The sequence below is a fragment of the Rhinichthys klamathensis genome, unplaced genomic scaffold, assembly GCF_029890125.1.
Source record: "Rhinichthys klamathensis goyatoka isolate OS25496 unplaced genomic scaffold, OSU_Roscu_1.1 h1tg000289l_1, whole genome shotgun sequence".
Taxonomy (NCBI): domain Eukaryota; kingdom Metazoa; phylum Chordata; class Actinopteri; order Cypriniformes; family Leuciscidae; genus Rhinichthys; species Rhinichthys klamathensis.
This window is the reverse complement of record NW_026606808.1, coordinates 1,567,391-1,587,094: the sequence shown is the minus strand read 5'-3', so window position 1 is coordinate 1,587,094 and position 19,704 is coordinate 1,567,391. Positions and strand designations below refer to the sequence as shown.

At 37.5% G+C, this 19,704-nt stretch overlaps 1 long non-coding RNA gene across 1 annotated transcript; it reads right to left on the bottom strand.

Moving 5' to 3' along the window:
* Positions 1 to 218: 218 nt before the first annotated feature.
* LOC130103552 (uncharacterized) lies at positions 219 to 18,227 on the bottom strand. The gene is made up of 4 exons (XR_008809371.1): positions 18,122 to 18,227; positions 17,791 to 17,996; positions 357 to 608; positions 219 to 262 (listed from the first exon to the last, which is right to left on the bottom strand). It is a non-coding gene; the product is annotated as an uncharacterized LOC130103552 (long non-coding RNA).
* Positions 18,228 to 19,704: the final 1,477 nt, after the last annotated feature.

Genomic DNA, 19,704 nt, shown 5'->3' with positions numbered 1-19,704 from the left:
CGTCCTTATGTTTAACGTAATGTTTGACCCTATTAGTGAAATGAACAGCAGTGAATGAATTGAGTAAATGTACTCAGACTTACATGAGAATGAGAGGGAAGTATCATTTCTTAAACTCCCCATGGGAAAGGATCCTGGTCAACCTATTCCTGCTGTCACTGAGTCTGTAATACATTGTCATGTCTTGATTTTATAGTTCATTGTCGCTGTGTAAGAGAGCAGGACAAGATTGCAGAATTTTCAACAACATCCTCATTCGGCCCTACAGAGAAAAATGAAAGAGAGAAAGAATTGAAAACAACAGGGAAATGCAGCCTGGCTTTTCAAAAATGAGTTAAGAAATTACAATAAATTACCTGTGTTCTTTTGCATATCTGGGCTCAATCCATAAAGATCTGCTTCACAGTTCCTCTCTCTTGTTTTCATCCTGACAGACTGAACAAGTGCTGAGAGACTGTATTCTCTGATGATTGGATGGGAGGAGAAACTCAAACAGACACAGGATTGTTGTCAGACTAGATAAGAGGGCAAGTATGTTGTTGTGTATCGTATACTCCATCATATCTTGATTTTGTCACCAGTAACATCCTCATTCTGACATAGAGAAACTGAAAGAGAGAGAAAGCAAAAGTCTCAAACTCACAGCCTTTTCAAACTTGGCTTGTTTATCGGCACACATACAGTATCAGCATTTAGGTTTGGTTGTGTATGTTGCTTGTTTTATATTTAATTTAACATTTTTTTTATTCATTTTCACACATACATTTGTTTTGTTTTATACATGTGTTGTTTTAAGTAAGGTTAATAGTTTCAAGATGCAAATGGCTTTGTTGGCTTGGTAAAAAGCTTTACATTGCCAAAGCATTGCTAACATGGAATTACAGACAAACATTTACTCACAATTAAAAAAAGAAAAAGAAAAACAATGAGAGAGTTATTTAAATGTTATGTTCATGTTTGTGTCCTGTTACACTGGTAACAGACACTCTTTTGTCATGACAGGACCTCACAGACCTGCAGCCAGATTTGCATATATCTTTTATTTGTGACATATTCTTTTGTATTGCATTATAGCATTTTGTAGTGTGTTTTTGTAGTATATGGACAAAATGCTTTTTTGATACATATTGTAATCATAATGTTTCTGAATCACACACAGGCATTCAGTTTGGTTGTTTTTCAGTATTTTGACCTGATGCCTGATGCGTTTCATTGACTAGTATGGAGTGGTGTTGATGTGGAAACTCTACCCCATGTGTTTATGATATTATGGTGCTGAGATACTGTTGGGCCCAAATAAAGGCCAATAAAAACCTCATAGGCCCAAAACGAGCCCCAGTGAATTGCCTCAAAACACAAGTAGGTTTGGCGTTCTTACACAGTTTTACAGTCCTGAAATTTGAAATTCTTGAAAGCTTGGTTTGTTTTCTTACCATTGCAACTTGTTAATTTTCTATATATAATTTAAAAATAGCCTACTACAAAGGAAAAGTTAAAGGGACAGTTCACACAAAAAGGAAAATGTTCTCATTATTTTTTCACCCTCATGCCTTCCCCAATGTATAGGACTTTCTTTCTTCAGATAAACACACATAAATTTTTTTAGTAAAATTGAAATGCCTCTCAGATGACTCTAAATAAAATGACACACATCGGTCGTGACCGTAATCCATACAACCCAAGTGGATGAATCAATGTCTTCTGAAGTGAAAAGATAGGTGTGTTGAAGAAAAATACTAATAATTTAAATACTTTTAACTCACTTTTTAATCACACATATATACGTAAGTATGTTGGGAAGTCTGCGTGAGGAGGAGCTTCACGACACACTTCAGCGTCACAATGTCCACCACATGTGATAGCACATACAGTATGCTGATAGACGGGTTGGCGCGTATGGTTGGGTTGCGGAGAGATTGTGAGATTGTGGTTAGGTCTCAGCAGCAGGAGGGATGTAGAGGTCAGTAAGCTGGGCTGAGTTGAGTGGGGGACGAAGGGGGGTGACTCTGGGACGCCAGAGTCACTGTCGAGCCCTCTTGAGGTGTCGTGGGCTAGTAGACGAAACACTGAGGACGGAAGGTGCCCACTTGAAGACCCTAGAGATGTCCCCTACTCGGCTCAATCGAGACGGTAGTGGTGCTGGTCCTGTGGGGAGACCACACTGTAGTTGCAGCCGTCGCGGGTGCTGACGCGCCAAGTACACTGCAGCCGTTAACGCCGGACAGAAGGGGAGTCACACCACCATATGGAAAGAAGCGTAAATGGGTGAAGCATAGTTTACTGTAAAGCTACGTCTTAGTGTTGCTTATCTTGGCGAAAGCCGAGTACAAATCAGCATGAAGTTTTAACATCTACTCTCGTGTAATGGAAATCGTAATTGATTTTAGGGAATTACATCACGCACAAACTTGCTGTCATTGTGTCTCCAGCACACATCAGTGTCTTGAAGTTTATGATCATCTTACGATCATCTTCAAATGACAGGCTAGGCAAAATTTTCACGACTTAACTCTTTATCAAGACATTGAACACTTCAAATGTCCCAGTGAACATTCAAGATATTAAATATGTTACAATTTATTTTTTTAATCAAAGTCACTTGCTTCTTTCATACTCTGTTCATTTGAATATGCATTGAAGTTAAAATGACTTTGAACAAATGCTTTATTAATTTTACTGGAGAATGTTTATTCACAACTTTGAGAGAACCTTGCCAGAACATTAGCTATGTTCTGAGAATGTTCCCTACTTGTCCCCTCTTTCTTTCTCTCTGTAGCCTATTTAAAGCTAATTTATGTCCTGTGTGTGTGACATATGGGGCCCTATTTTAACGATCTGAAACGCAAGTGTCAAAGCGCAAAGCGCAAGTAACTTTGTGGGCGGATCCCGGCGCTGTTGCTATTTTCCCGGCGGGATAAATGCCTCTTGCGCCTGGCGCAAATCTAAAAGGGGTTGGTCTGAAGTAGCTTCATTATTCATAGGTGTGGTTTGGGCGTAACGTGAAATAAACCAATCAGAGCGTCATCTCACATTCCCTTTAAGAGCAGGCGCGCTTGTTCTAAAGCGGATTCCTATTATAACGGCGGATTTACTAGGCGCGCGCCAGGAGCGGTTCACAGCCGAGGAGAGCAACGTTCTCGTCAGGGCCGTAAAACACAGAGAAGTGACATTGGGGATGTAGAAACCCACCCAAATTAACTTCTGTTAAACAGGCGTGATAATTTGGGTAAATGTGTAAGCTACATGTATGCTTTTATAATAAATTGCCTATCTATCTATCTATCTATCTATCTATCTATCTATCTATCTATCTATCTATCTATCTATCTATCTATCTATCTATCTATCTATCTATCTATCGTAATAATGTATGATTTGCAAAAATGAAAACTGCTGCTTAGATGAGAGAATCAAAGTGTATGCGCGTTGTGCACACGCTACATTGATTATGGCCAAGCATGCGCCCTTAAAATAGCATAATGAACAACGCGCAACGCGCCACTGACTTTAGACTATTTTTTTCTGGTCAGTGGCGCATTTGTTACATAGAACAGCAAAATAGCATGAGGGAAAGTTTGCGCCGGAACACGCCTCCTTTTTGCGCTGAACCGCCCCGGGGAGCGCAAGTGTATTTCTTAGTTAACCGACGTGTGTCTGTGGAGGGAAAAGCCCGCTTTGCGTGGGTGCAAAATAGGAATGATACATGCGTCAGTGTACAAAGCCATTTGCGCCGAGTGCAAGATAGGGCCCATGGCGTGTAAATGTGATCTTTTTTGTGTTTGTGTTGTGTTAGTTTTGACCTGCTTTAATTCATAAACCCTCTGTCATTTTCTGTCTGTCTGAGTCTCATTCGTCTTTGAATCGGTGTTTGTCTAAACCAACACAACACAACAAGAAACCAGAAACCACGAAAGTCACACGAGCAGAGAGACATGTTGTCCCTCACACTCATCCCAGCAAACATTGGTCCGACGGCAACGTCGTGTCCCTGGCCAAAAATAGTTGCGGCCAGGACGTCATAAATCGGTAAAAAATGTAACACAAAACATTTCCTAAAAATGCATTCAGATACATTTGTACATGTCTACAGTTGCATGTATAATTGTTATTTTAACTTTTAGCTCGTGTAGTTATGTTTAGTGTATCGGGTGAGAGGACGTCACCTGGCGACGTCTTTTACACGTGCATTTAAAGTCCATCATGACCCTCTATGAATTCCTTGTTAAATATGCAAAAGCTGCGCTTAATCCTCGCATGGTTAATACTGCAATAATTAATGTAGTTGCCCATTAAGTTTTTAAGAGGTTGTGAAGAAGACGTCCACTGGCGTCCTTTACACGTCTAGTCAGGCTGTGAATACTATACGTCCACTGGCGTCTTTTGCACGTCTAGTCTAGCAAGACAGAAAAAAATTATCAGGATTTATAATTCTTTATAAAATACACGATTTATATACAAATGAATATATATTTACTTTATCTTGTTTTTATAAATTATAATCACAAAATGCACAGTATAGTCAAGTGATTGCAAAGCCACTGCCTTTTAATCATTATTTTAACCTGTTGTACCTGATGTATTCGTTGTTATTTTTTTATGGAATGTATGTACATGTAAAACAGAAATATACCCGGTCACCATTTATGTCTGAGTTGGATGTAATTACCCAAACCCTCTGCCCAAATAAACTGTGCTGCCAAGATGTAGTAACAAAAGATCTCGCGATATTACAAAATCATGCGATGGGATTATCTCGCGAGATGTTAACGCGTTCTCCCCATAGATTCTGGAACTGTGAACAAACACGAGGAGAGGAGGGAGTTGTGTCGATATTATTAAAAATCTACTGTTGGGTAAGTAGGCCTACATTTTGTATTAGATTAACGTGCTTGAGTTTTACTTGTGTGACATGAATGAACCGAAAGAAATTATGCCCACATTGTCAACTGAAATTTACTGAGTTTGGCTAAAATTAGCCAGTAGGCTAAAAGTAACTTTGAACGTATACAACAACGGTAACGTTATACCAAGTATATTGTTTAATGATACAGTCATTACTGTAACTTATTAATGTAGCCTTTTGAGAGTTTCTTTCAGAAAGTAAATTATCTGAAATGGAATGAAATGTTTAGCTGGATTTTAACATGTATGTTTTCAGTAACTGCTTTAAAAATAAAAGCAGAACATATTTTATACAATAAAATAAAATGTAATGCATGTTGATTACCTTTTTCTAATGTGTCATTCATGATTCATTCATGTTGTTCCATGTTTTTTTTTTTAAATTTAGCTGTAGACCATAAAAATATTTTGAAAATAAGTGCATATCATTTACCTTAAATTTTAATTTAATAATAATTTTATTTATTTAAATATATATATATTCTCTTCCCTTAGATCAGTGTTTCTCAACCTCTCCTGCAGGGACCCCCTGACAGGCCATGTTTCTGTTTTAACCCTGAAATGGCACACCTGATTCAAGTCATTAAAGGCTTAATGAGTAGTTGACTAATTGATTAATTGAACTATTCCTACTCTAATTACTCATTAAGCCTTTAATTACTTGAATCAGGTGTGTCATTTCAGAGTTAAAACAAAAACATGGCCTGTCAGGGGGTCCCTGCAGGAGAGGTTGAGAAACACTGCCTTAGATGCTGTGAAGAGGTGGAGCCCAAATGCTACAGACTCTGAAATTGATGCAGCAATGGCAGAACACCTGAAACACGAACAGCTGGTGGATACAAAAACTGAGCCAAACAATGTGTTTAAAGGGATAGTTTCCCCAAAAATGAAAATTGTCATCATTTACTCAACCTCATGTTTCAAACCTGTATACCTTTCTTCATTGAATTTTCATTTGTGGGTGAACTATCCCTTTATATAATAATTCAGTATTTTGTAATTGGTATTTTAGTTTGGTTAACAAATGTTAAACATTGAAAAAATATTAAGATACATTTTGGCTTTTCAAGATCAATAAAATGTGCTAAATCAGAACATGCTTCTTTTTTTCTTATGTCCACAAATGTGTTCTTGTTTGTGATGTACACGTGATTAAAACGTTTTATTGACGGTCAGGTCTGACTAGACCAATTTTGGACCTTTTTAGAACCTTTGTCAAGATGTGTAAACTTCAAGACTTGATTCCCTGTCACGATGTTACACAATATGTGTGTGATTATTTTAAATGCAGGCTTATATACACTTAATTATGCAGCAACACATTTAAACACACAAATGACGACGCATTTAGACGTCCAGGGACGCGCTGAAGAGACGTGGAATTCACGGCCAGAAAAGACGTAGAATTCACGGCCAGAAGAGACGTGGAATTCACGGCCAGATGACGTCAAAGACGTCGGTTCAACTTTCATTTTGGAACTATTTTTCAACCATGACGGGACGTGTCGGACGGACGTCTTTTCAACGGTCATTACACGTCCAAATGTTTGCTGGGATATCTGCTCATCCTGTCTCTCTGTGATTGTCTCTCTCTGACATCTCTTGACTTTCTTTCTGTTGAGGTTGTTTTTCAATGTTTATGAGACTAAACAAACCCACTGTCTTGTTGCAGTCTGCCTTAACACAAGCAAAACAAACATGAAAACACACGCACGCACAGACACACACACATACTCATAGATTCTCATCCAGTGCCACATTACTTCATTTTCACTGTACAGCTAGCATAAAATTAGTTTTAACTTAAACATTTTTTATTATTATTTAGAATACCAGTCCATATTAATCAACTGGAAATACTTTTTGTGTTGATTTACACTTATTTTAATGTTTTTTTATTAACAGAAATAATGTTGCCCTTTGTATAATAAATACTATTATGTGAACACTGATCTAACAGAAGCTAAAAACATATAACACAATCATGAAGAAACACTGCTGTTGCGTCTGGATGTTTCGTATGATCAACATCTCACTGTTCATTTTTTAGCTTCAGAATGAGATCAGATTGAGATGAGGGTTGTTTCGAGGCTGAAAAATGTCTTTGTTTTGCAACAGTGTGTTTCTGAAACCCTCAGGACTCACATGTACTGTAACTGCATTGGAATGCAGTTATCATGAAAAGTATCAATACTATCCCAAACAAACAAAAATATGCTCCAAGAACATTTTGCTAAAGTTCCCATTCATGGCACTACAGACTTATGATTAGACCTCACATGAGATCAGGGAATCAGGCCACTTCATGATGATTATATTACCATCAAGGCAAGGCAAGGCAAGTTTATTTATATAGCACATTTCATACACAATGGTAATTCAAAGTGCTTTACATAGAAGAAATTACAATAATCAAAACAAATAAGAATAATTAAAACAGTTTAGAATAAAAAATAAAGTACAGTAAAAACAGTCGGACGAACAGTGGCACAGTGCTCATTCAGTAAATGCATAACTAAACAGATGTGTTTTGAGTCTGGATTTGAATGTAACTACTGTAGGAGCACATCTGATCTCCTCTGGAAGCTGGTTCCAGCTGCGGCTGGCATAATAGCTAAAAGCAGACTCTCCATGCTTAGAGCGAACCCTTGGTATTTCTAGCTGATGTGATCCTAATGATCTGAGTGATCTGTTTGGTTTATATTCAGTGAGCATATCTGCAATATATTGAGGTCCTAGGCCATTGAATGATTTATATACCAGTAATAATACTTTAAAATCAATCCTAAATGTAACTGGGAGCCAGTGTAGAGACCTGAGGACTGGTGTGATGTGTTCAAATTTTCTGGTTCTGCTCAGAATCCTGGCAGCAGCGTTCTGTATGAGCTGCAACTGTCTTATGGTCTTTTTAGGAAGGCCAGTGAGGAGTCCATTACAATAATCCACCCTGCTGGTGATAAAAGCATGCACAAGTTTCTCTAAGTCTTGATTGGAAACAAAGCATCTAATTCTTGCAATATTTTTCAGATGATAGTATGCTGATTTAGTTATTGCTTTGACATGACTACTGAAACTAAGGTCTGACTCTAGAGACACACCAAGATTCCTGACTTGATTTTTAGTTGTTAGACCCCTAGCGTCAAGGTATGCATTCACCTTGAGAACTTCATCTTTGTTTCCAAACGCAATGACTTCAGTTTTGTCTTTGTTTAACTGAAGAAAGTTTTGGCACATCCAACCGTTGACTTCATCAATGCATTGGCACAGGGAGTCAATGGGGCTGTAGTCGTTAGGCGATAGGGCTAAGTAGAGCTGTGTGTCGTCTGCATAGCTGTGGTAAGAGATTCGGTTCTTTCTCATTATTTGGCTCATTGGGAGCATATACAGGTTGAACAGGAGTGGTGCAAGAATTGAGCCTTGAGGGACTCCGCATGACATGGATGTCCACTCAGACTTATGGTCTCCTATACTCACATAATAACCTCTCCCTTCTAAGTATGACCTGAACCATTTTAGGACTATCCCAGAAAGCCCCACCCTGTTTTCCAGCCTGTCAAGAAGTATGTCGTGATCGACAGTGTCAAATGCAGCACTGAGGTCGAGTAGTACCAGCACTGATAATTTCCCTGTATCAGTATTTAAGCGAATATCGTTTATTATCTTTATGAGAGCTGTCTCTGTGCTGTGATGCGATCGGAAACCAGATTGAAAATTGTCAAAGTATCCATTCGAGATTAAGAATTTGTTCAGCTGATTGAAGACAACTTTTTCAATGATCTTGCCTATAAAAGGAAGATTTGAGATCGGTCTATAGTTGCTTAATATAGTCTTATCCAGATTGCTCTTTTTCAGGAGGGGCTTGACAACTGCAGTTTTCAGGGAGTTTGGAAAACTACCAGAAAGAAGTGAGGCATTAACCACTTTTAGGAGATCTGCTTCTAAACTGTTTAACACACTTTTGAAGAAAGATGTGGGAAGTGCGTCAAAGGCGCAGGTTGATGTTTTAAGGTGTTGTACGGTTTCTTCCAAAATTTTGCCATCAATTTCTTCGAAAACAGACATAGTAACTACTTTCTCAGGTTGTGGTCTGATCTGTCTGACCCCAGTGCAACTCAAGGATGAGCTGATCACCTTTCTGATATTATTGATTTTCTCAGAGAAGAAAGAAGCAAACTCACTGCACTTGCTGTCTGAGAGCATTTCACTGGGAATCTGGCTTGGGGGGTTTGTCAGTCTCTCTACAGTAGCAAAAAGAGTGCGTGTGTTGTTTAAGTTGCTGTTTATAATATTTGAGAAGAAAGTCTGTCTAGCTTTGCCTAGTTCAATATTAAAAGCATGGATGCTGTCTTTATAGATGTTATAATGGACTACAAGTTTTGTCTTCCGCCACATGCGCTCTGTTTTTCTGCATGTTCTTTTCATATTTTGCACAGCTGTTGAGTTTCTCCAAGGTGCTTTTTGTCTACCACTCTTCCTGACTTTCACAGGAGCAATATAATCTATTACATCTTTAACCTTTGAGTTAAAAGAATCAAGGAGAAAATCAACAGAGTCAGCAGATATGCTTGGTTTTAAAGATATGGCCTTCATAAATAGCACACTAGTGTTCTCATTTAAGCATCTCTTCTTGACAGACACAGATCTAGTTTCAATGGCAGGAGAGATCAATATATCAAAGAAAATACAGAAATGATCAGACAGTGCTACATCCTTAATAACAATCGATGAGATGTTTAAACCCTTACTGATAAGTAAATCTAGAGTGTGTCCACGATTGTGTGTGGGTCCATGTACATGCTGAATCAGATCAAAAGTTTTTAAAACAGTTTTGATTTCTTTTGCCATATTGTTTTCTGCATTATCTATGTGAATGTTAAAATCTCCAGCAATGGCAAAACAGTCAAACTCTGAGGAAATTGTTGATAACAGTTCTGTAAAGTCCTCAGCAAAGGCTGGAGAGTATTTTGGAGGCCTGTAAATAATGATAAGTAAAATGCGTGGGGCCCCTTTTAATACAATACCCAGATATTCAAAAGAGGGGTAGTTACCAAATGATGTTTGCTTACATTGATAGACATCTTTAAAAAGAGCAGCTAAGCCCCCGCCTCTCTTACCCGCTCTGCAGACACTCATAAAAGTAAAGTTAGGAGGGGCTGTTTCATTGAGGACTGTTGAACTGCAGCTGTCTTCTAGCCAAGTTTCATTTAGAAGCATAAAATCCAGGTTGTATGTGGTTATTAAGTCATTGACTAGAAGTGATTTATTTTTAAGTGAGCGGATGTTTAATAGTGCTAACTTAACAGTCTTACTTTTTGTTACTTTTGTCTTAGTTTGGCGTGTAATAGGCACCAGATTAGATGGGTTTGCTGTACGGCTTTTGAAGGCCTTAGACTTTCTATCATGTAATCGAACAGCAATAGAGAAAGATACAGGCACACTGGGTTCCCGCTTGTTATGTAAACATTTGAGAAAGTTACTGTTTTCATAGCGGGCACCCGGCACATATCACTGAGAGCTGGTATCAATAGTTAGCTATCATCACCCGATCACATTTTGTCTTAGCTTCCTTTGTTACGGTAAATGTGTTTTATAAACACACTGTTACAGCAGCCAGAGAAAACAAAACTAAAACAAAATCATGGTTCAAAGCCCAACTAAAGGAAACACTAATCACCATAATGGTGACAAATGAAGCTATTGTTTTCAATAAAAAATTAGCATTAAAACTAAACCTCTGTTAATTTTATATAAGAACTTTTGTAGATGTATGAGATAAATAAAGTCAAACTGGTTAGTAATGACTTATGTTGTTTTTGGAGTTGTTTAATCATCTTCTGCTGAGATTTAATGTGTTCTTTGATTTAAAGTTAATTTCATCTAAGGCTGTGGCTGGAAGTCAGGTGTAGTTGTTGTTATGTTTTTGCTCATCTCATCTCTTCTCTTTTATCTGTTCTTGTTTTTCCAAGCCTTCAGTGATTCTGCTTGTTAAGTTTTTGTACCCAGATAAGATACAGTTGTGCTTTATTTGCTTTGCGCTTGGCTGATATGCAGCATTCCTGTGGCCTGATTGTGGTTCAGATCTGAAAGTAGAGCTCCAAGTGCAATCATTCCACAGGGCCAGATCTGGGTCGACACAATGTTGCTATCCAGGATGATATCTATTATTTCCAATAACAAAGCTACATGTGATAACAAAAAACGTGACGAGCTGGTAATCACGACTTGACAAGTGGGAAGTAGGACATTTCCGATAGGATGTCAAGGCAGCATTAAACATAGCGTATGTGTATGCACCACGAGTCCAAGACCATTTTCTCCTCATGGACAGTAAAGTGCACTGTATAAATGCTACGGTCAAAAACTTTTGAAAAACGGTGAAAAAAGTTTCCGTACTATATACGGTGAATAACTGTAATATAACCGTATATTTAATGTACAGTTTTTAGAAGTGAAAAAGAACAAGTCATTGTATAATTTACAGTGAAAAAATTTAAATGGAGATTCCCTGCGTGACACTTCACATTTGATGTATTTAGTTGAAATAACTATTTTTTTTCACTAACTGTTTCTTCATAGTTTTTTTTTCTAATTAGTTATGTACATTAAGGTTTTATGTTACATTTCAGGTTGTTAAATGAATGTTTATTGCATTTTTAAAATTTCTTGTGTGTTACCATGATGGTGTTTAGTGTTTGTGTGAATGACACTGTGTAGCTTCAATATATTAGTATTAACTTGCTTGTGAAAAAGCTGCTTGCGGTGAGCTTTGATTCACCATAGTCAGTGTATTAAAATGGTACAAATCAGATATTAGTACTTCAATAGGTCGGTAAATTAACATTATATCAGATAATGAAATACAGGTTTTTACTGTAAATTCAAGTTAAGTCTGTAAAACCTAAAATGTAGCTATTGTATTTTTTACGGTACATTTCTGGCAACCACAGCTGCCATTTTTTTTACAGTGTGCATTTCATTCATTCACCTAACAAACATGTGAGTTTTAAATCCCATTGGCTCATGTAATAGTAATTTATTATATTTTAAGTGTAGATCATTTTCAGCTTTCTCTGGCTCTCTGCATGACATCAGGCATAACTGGGAGTTTCTATGCACACACTCACTAGACTGGAAATCTAACATGGCCACCATATGTGACTAGCCAATTAGAAATGTGTCTACCTGACAAACATAAATTAATTAATAAATAAATGAATTCATTAAATACAAAAAACCTGTCTATCATAGCACCTTGTTCATTCTTACAGCACTACAAAATAAATGTTGTAATTGTTATTGAGACATGTTGGGTTTTCTGGAAATGTGTTGAGTTTAATATGATTAATGGCAATATATTTAGTGTTGAACAGGAGTCTGCCATTGTAGATATTGTTGTATAGATATGAAAATATTTGCTTATGTTGCATGTTTTTAATGTTTTGTGAGTGTTAGAGCATTTTGCTAACAAAATGAGTCATTTTGGCCATTGAGCTTTAGTTTTAGCCTGTTAACTGTTTTATAAATGTGATGTCAGAGTGGACAAATGTGTTTAAGCAATCGAGAAATACTGTAAAATGCAGATTACAATTCCCAGTTTGACTTCAAAAGCACCTCAGCTGCTATTCAAAAAGGATTTCTTAAACATCTACTTAAATGCAACTGCAGTAAAATGAGGCCGTGACAGATATAGAGGTTTATTAACATGCTTGACAATACTTTGTTAATTGCAAACGTGACACATGGCATGCAATTAAAAATGCAAAATTGGGTGACCCCAAAGCCGTGGGAGAACAGAGGGAGGGCCGGCCGGAGGGGGCTTTGGAGGAGGACGAGGATATAGTGAAATGATACATGGAGGCTGAAGGTGGAGGCAGGACATGGAGAAAGGCTGGTGACGGCATGACGACTAGATACCCAGATGTTGAAGGTGGCGAAAGTCCGATGGCGCAGACCCAGAGCTCCCCAAAGCCGACAGCCCACGGCGGACACGAAGGGAGGATGAGCCAAGATAGAAGGCATGGCTGCCGACATCTGGGGGACGATGAATGGAGACGAGGGCCCAGGCTCTGATGGCGCAGACTGAGGGTCGATGGTGCTGGCTACCCAGGCGAGCGCCACAGGTTGAACCAGAGCACCCGAGGACTGGGGCGACGGTCGTGAGACCGAGGACTGAGGTGATGCTGAAGGGAGGAAGGAGCCCGCTGCAGCCGTAGGGGAGAAGGGAGTGGAGCCCGTATGTCCTCTGGGTCTGGCTGGGTTCTGGGCTGTACACTCTCCAGACACCTCGCGACGGCTTCCCTCCAACTCAGTCCGGTGGTGTCTGGGAGGTTGATGGGGTTGTGGAAGTTTACAGATCCAGAACAGGGTCTTTATGGTCTCGTCGTCGAGCGGGCTGATGACGGCAAGACAGAAAAACCCAGCAGTGAAGGGAAGGTATAAAAATCGTGGCTCTTCTGAGCCAATGCAAAAAATTGCTCTCTTAAAGCCATTTTTCTTTTTCTTTTTCTTTTTAAAGATTCTGTCACGAGTGTTTGCAGGAAGGCAGACGAAGAGGAAAAATAAAGTGTAATGATGATAATACAAGATAATAGTGATGGCAATTGCAAAACACTGCTTCATGAAGCTTCGAAGCCTTTAAAAATTGTTTGTTCCGAATCAATGGTTCGGACCGTGTATCAAACTGCCAGAGTCACGTGATTTCAGTAAACGAGGCTCCATTACTTCATAACTGTTTCGAAACACTTCGTAATTTCAATGGTTCACCGCTGGGGGCGATGATCTCTGTCAACCCATGAATCACGAGGATTCACTAAGAACCTTTGAACAAGTGTCTGTGGGTTTTACCTGATCTCTGATCAGTTTTATACATTTGTAGACTATTTAATTAGGCAAGGCAAGGCAAGTTTATTTATATAGCACATTTCATACACATTGGTAATTCAAAGTGCTTTACATAGGAGGAAATAATTAAAACAGTTTAGAATAAAAAATAAAATAAAGTACAGTAAAAACAGTCGGACGAGCATTGGCACAGTGCTCATTCAGTAAATGCATAGCTAAACAGATGTGTTTTTAGTCTGGCTTTGAATGTGACTACTGTAGGAGCACATCTGATCTCTTCTGGAAGCTGGTTCCAGTTGCGGCTGGCATAATAGCTAAAAGCAGACTCTGCATGCTTAGAGTGAACCCTTGGTATTTCTAGCTGATGTGATCCTAATGATCTGAGTGATCTGTTGGGTTTATATTCAGTGAGCATATCTGCAATATATTGAGGTCCTAGCCCATTGAATGATTTATATACCAGTAATAATACTTTAAAATCAATCCTAAATGTAACTGGGAGCCAGTGTAAAGACCTGAGGACTGGTGTGATATGTTCATATGTTCTGGTCCTGCTCAGAATCCTGGCAGCAGCGTTCTGTATGAGCTGCAACTGTCTTATGGTCTTTTTAGGAAGGCCAGTGAGGAGTCCATTACAATAATCCACCCTGCTGGTGATGAAAGCATGCACAAGTTTCTCTAAGTCTTGACTGGAAACAAAGCATCTAATTTTTGCAATATTTTTCAAATGATAGTATGCTGATTTAGTTATTGCTTTGACATGACTACTGAAACTAAGGTCTGACTCTAGAGACACACCAAGATTCCTGACTTGATTTTTAGTTAGACCCCTAGCGTCAAGGTATGCATTCACCTTGAGAACTTCATCTTTGTTTCCAAACGCAATGACTTCAGTTTTGTCTTTGTTTAACTGAAGAAAGTTTAGGCACATCCAACTGTTGACTTCATCAATGCATTGGCACAGGGAGTCAATGGGGCTGTAGTCGTTAGGCGATAGGGCTAAGTAGAGCTGTGTGTCGTCTGCATAGCTGTGGTAAGAGATTCGGTTCTTTCTCATTATTTGGCTCATTGGGAGCATATACAGGTTGAATAGGAGTGGTGCAAGAATTGAGCCTTGAGGGACTCCGCATGTCATGGACGTCCACTCAGACTTATGGTCTCCTATACTCACATAATAACCTCTCCCTTCTAAGTATGACCTGAACCATTTTAGGACTATCCCAGAAAGCCCCACCCATTTTTCCAGCCTGTCAAGAAGTATGTCGTGATCGACAGTGTCAAATGCAGCACTGAGGTCGAGTAGTACCAGCACTGATAATTTGCCTGTATCAGTATTTAAGCAAATATCGTTTATTATCTTTATGAGAGCTGTCTCTGTGCTGTGATGCGATCGGAAACCAGATTGAAAATTGTCAAAGTATCCATTCAAGCTTAGGAATTTGTTCAATTAGACATTAGTATATAATTAAAATGAATAATGGTAGCTAATAGCCTTATTGGCCTGTTTAGCTGAGACATTCATAGAACAAACAAAACAAACCCTGAAAATTGATAAAAGAACATATATACACTTGATATTAGATGATTAGATAATTGCATTTGAAATATTTTACTTTCAATAAAACATTTGCAATAGATTTGCAAAAGCGGTTTTTATGCATGTTTGGCATGGGTTGTTGTTGCATTTACACTGTTCTGACCACTAGGGCTCACCGTGGAGACAGGTGTCGGATTGTTTGTTTCAACTGTTTCAGTGTTTCACAAAGCATCGATCTGCCCACCACTACAATATAATAATCAGACAGGAAAAGCAACACACACTAAATGCAATGTAGACCGAACTGAGAATGAATGTGAGGGATCAACTTATAAAGCAAACACAAATGAGGATAATTAATAGGACGCAGCTGAAACCAATGAACACAAATGCAACAATGGAACACATGATTAGAATAAAATCAAACTAAAAGTCCATGATGATGACACTAACAGAACATAATGTTTGCGTCCTTTTTGAGAATGAAGATAAAAATAGCTGAATAAAGGCTTAAATTTAGATCTGTTCCTCGCAATCGCACAGATTATTTATGGTTCTATTGTCAGTAACAGCATATAGGACTATACTGAGAAAAAGCCTTTTGTAATCATAATCATAATGGTTAAATGATTAGAGAAATGTTATTAATTTTTTAGGTTTCAAAGTGTTGTCTTGTTTAACATTATGTAATCTTTCTAAACGTGTTTGCTGCAGAAGTCACGAACAGATCGAAATGTTATCATTTCATATAAAGTAAATCCAATAAAGATTTATATAAAGCGTGCAATCCAATAAAGGAAGCCCTTTCCGGGCTAGAGCGATAAACTTCACGGCATGATCCATTTTAGGGTCTGTTGTTCTGTCATTTGAAGAAGATTAATACAAAGATACTTTTTTCACAACACTTAAAACATAACCAAACTCAGAAGTAACGTTAACGACAACCAACAAAGAGAACCGAAAATACCGGCAAATAAATACTCATCGATAATTAATGACGAACAACTGAACAGAATGACATATCAGTAACCATAGGTTGAATCCGAAATCGCCCCCTATACCATCAAATAGGACGCTTGGAGGGGACAGCCATTTGTAGTGGTGTCCAAAACCGCACTCATTCAATATACATTGCACCAATAACGAGTGTACAGCCGATGTACACTCAACGGGTGTCCGAATTCATTCACTCGTTTTCATTTACTCCTTCAAGTGAACAGTTACTGGACTAACGTAGGGAATTGAGAATGAGGGTTTAGGGGCCGACTTCGGATTCAGCCATAGTGGCAGACCCAGGCGGGAAACTAGAACAAAGGAAACATGTGACTGAAGGAAAGCAAACTAAAAGTCCATGAAAATTAAACTGAGACAAAACAACTGAATATCTGTAACAATCACTTAGACTGGGATTCCATCATTTGATTTTTTTTAATCATTATTCAACTAAATTGTCCAAATTCATCAGTTGAGTAAATTAATACATGTATCTATTCTCTTTAATGATATTATTTATAATATACTGGATGCTGCATCATTATCCTGTACATGCTAAACTTATCTCTAAATATGTTCTAATTTAATATAACATTTTCTTGAAGGGAAGCTTCTTCACACATTATACCCTACTGGTCAAACCTTAAATACACTGTAAGACTATCAAAATCAAACTACTATCAACTAACTGCACGTGCACTAGGACACAAAGACGGTAATACAAAATGCTAAAGCTAATTGCTAACGACTAAATCAAAATACAGCAGATAAACCTGATATTTATAATAATTAATGTTTAATGATGCTTAAAAGTTTTCCATTTGTTATTCCAGTTTAAATAAAGGCTTTAAAAACAAAACACAGCAGGCCAAACAAAGTTTGCTAAGAAGTAGGCCTATGACACTATTTGTACAAATAGCGTTTCATTCCGAATTCATCAAACGTACCTGTTCTTCATGATAGTCCAAAATATGATTTATTTGACTATATTGCATATAAATATTTCTGAACTTAGGGTGAAATACTATTTTTTCAACAGAGAGTATCATAAACACTTCCGCATCTTCTGTATATGCCATGCTTTCTATCAGACGTAAGTGACGTCAACAGTAATCACATGAACTGATCAGACATGCGCACCAGACATTCGTCAAACTTCCTTAGGTTTACTTCGGTATATTCATGACTCTTGATCTTCTACTGAATTTTCACTATTATTAATATGGATCTCAGTCATTGTGTTTCTGATGTCATTCATTGTATCTCCAATCATCTGTCTGTCATGTCTGGACATTAATTAATCAATAAAAAACATGACAAAAAGCACAGTTTTATTTCTCTTCTTAGTCTACAAAATATTAGGCTAGTTTCACTGAAAAATAATCAAGTTATGCATAATGATAAAAATAAGCTGGTCTTTTCAGCAGGTTGCTATAGTCGTCCTTATGGCTGATGTGACGTTAGATCATATTAGTGAAATGAACAGCAGTGAATTAAGTAAATGGACTCAGACTTACATGAGAATGAGATTGAAGCTTCTTTTATAAACTCCCTTTGAGAAAATGTTGTTTTCAGGATCCTGATCCTCAAGTAAAACATTTCTCTGAATGATGTCTTATATTTTTGCCTGCTGTCATTGTGCTTTAATTCACTGTCAAGTTTTGACTTTAACACTGTTAGACCAGGACAAGATCGCAGTTTCCAGCAACATTCTCGTTCTGACCTACAGAGAAGAGTGAGAGAAAACTTACAACAGTGGAATAAAGCCTGGCTTTTCATGAATTTGCCTTTCAAATGGTTTTCAGAAATGAATTAAACAGATGACATTTTTCTATAAGAAGAAGTTACCTTTTTTTCATATCTGGGCTCAATCCATAAAGATCAGCCTCACAGTTCCTCTCTCTTGTTTTCATGCTGACAGACTGAACAAGAGCTGAGAGACTGACGCTGATATTCCCTGACGTCTGATGGGAGGAGGAACTGTAGTTGTCAGACTAGATGAGCTGGTGATTGGGCAAGTACAGTGTGTTTTGTTTATTCTGCATCTTCATTCTGACCTACAGATAAACTAAAAGATAGAAAGCAAAAGTCTCAAACTCACAGCCTTGTCATTCTTTTGCCTTTCAAACTTTGCTTATTATAAACATACAGTATCAGCATGTATAGGTTTGATTGTATATGTTGCTTGTTTGAATTTAATTTAACTTTTTTAATTCATTGGCACACGTACATTTGTTTTGCTCTATACATGCATTCTTTTGTAATGTTATAATGTTAATCGATTCAAGATTGAACTGGCTATGTTGGGATGTTAAAAGGCTTTATGCCAAAGCACTGGTAACATTATTTTACATACATACACAATTACACACAATAAAAAAAAAAAAAGTTTGATAAAATAAAAATTATGAAATGGAATTGTTTTATATAATTGTTATTCATTGTTGATGTTATTGTCCTGTTGCACTGATTATTACTATTTTGTCATGACAGGAAGTCACAAACCTGCAGGCAGATTTGCATTTAACTTTTCTTTTTGTATTGTAAGTATTATAGCATTTCGTAGTGTGTTATTGTAGTATATGGACAAAATGCTTTTGATACATATTGTCATCATAATGTTTCTTAATCACACATAGACATTCAGTTTGATTTTTCTTCAGTGGTTTACAGAGGTTTGACTTGATGCCATTATCTGATGCATTTTATTTAATAGGAGTGCTTGATGTGGGTTGGTTATGATGAGGGTACATTTATTTGGAGTTCAAACATTGATACTTTTCAAAGAATCTATTCCAAATGTGCACACAAATGAAAACTCATATTACTGCAGATGTTTGGGTTTTTTTTGGCTTCTTGCCTCCTCTGAATATACCTGAAAATACTGGAGTAGATCGTAAAAATAATATGCCTGTAATTTGAAAACATACAACTTTATGTAAAATTGAAAATACTTTGTACACCATAGATGATCAGTTATATATTATACGTTAACAGATTGTGTTAAATATATAAAATATTGGATGACCTGTAATTTTCTTCAATTAAATTCAGATGAGACTGAGGTATTACTTATTGGACAATAAACCTGTCCACAGAATCTCTTAGAATACAATTTGCATTTTGAAGGATGTACAGTTACTTCATCCTTTACAGTTAAAGACCTGGGAGTTAAATTAGACAGCAAATTATCATCGAAAATCATATTTCAAATGTTACAAAAACAGCCTTCTTCCACCTCAGAAACATTGCTAAGCTCCGGAATATTATTTCTGGTTTCTGATGCAGAAAAGTTAGTTCATGCATTCATGACCATAGACTAGATTACTGTAATGCTTTATTAGCTGGTTGTCCTGTATCCTCAATAAACTACAATTAGTCCAAAATGCAGCTACTAGAGTTCTTAATAGGTCAAGAAGATATGATCATAT